Raw genomic sequence first — 865 nt, forward strand, 5'->3', positions numbered from 1 at the left:
TATATATATATATAAATTAAAGATTTTGAAAAGCTATCTTGATCCTGGACTCCTGGTGTGATGCTGTGGATCAGCACTGGACTGCAAATCACAAGGCTGGCAGTTCAAATACATCAGCTGCTCCTTGGAAACCCTATATAGGTTTCCTAAAAGTCACTAAAAGTTGGAACCAACTCAGTGGCATTTTACAACAGTAACAATATCTTGGACCCAGATAGGGTGGCAGATAAGCAATACATACTCACACTAATTTATGTGCTCAGGCACCCTTGGACACTTTTGGTTTTTGCTTTACTATCACTGAATAGTTAATCTACTGAATGAGTATAATCTCTTTTGCCCATATATATGAAGCTAAACCTGATTTTAAAACAGTATTTCTAATGCAAAAAAAAAAAAAACACTTAAATGTAATTGCAGGACATACTTTTTAAGTAAGTGAGCAGTGAACAATTTTTAAATGTTGTGCTTCTAACCTCAAAGCCAGCAGTTTGAATCCACCATTTGCTCTGTGGGAAAAAGATGAGGCTTTCTGCTCCTGTAAAGATTTAAGGAAATGAACATTTATAGGAAATGTAACTCATAAAGATTGATATCCTAGACATTAGTGAGTTGAAGCGGACTGATGTTGCCCATTTTGAATCAGACAGTTTACTATGCCGAGAATGTCAGATTGAAGATGAATGGTTTCACATTCATTGTCAAAAATAATATTTCAACATGCATCTTGAAGTGCATTGTTGACTGTGGAAGTAAGATACCTAATGCCTACTAGGAATAACAGTCAATACCACTATTATTCCGATTTTGTTGTTGTTGTTAAGTGCCGTCGAGTCAGTTCTGACCCATAGCGACCCTGTACAGG

The sequence above is a fragment of the Chrysochloris asiatica genome, unplaced genomic scaffold, assembly GCF_000296735.1.
Source record: "Chrysochloris asiatica unplaced genomic scaffold, ChrAsi1.0 scaffold00028, whole genome shotgun sequence".
In the NCBI taxonomy this organism is placed as follows: Eukaryota; Metazoa; Chordata; class Mammalia; order Afrosoricida; family Chrysochloridae; genus Chrysochloris; species Chrysochloris asiatica.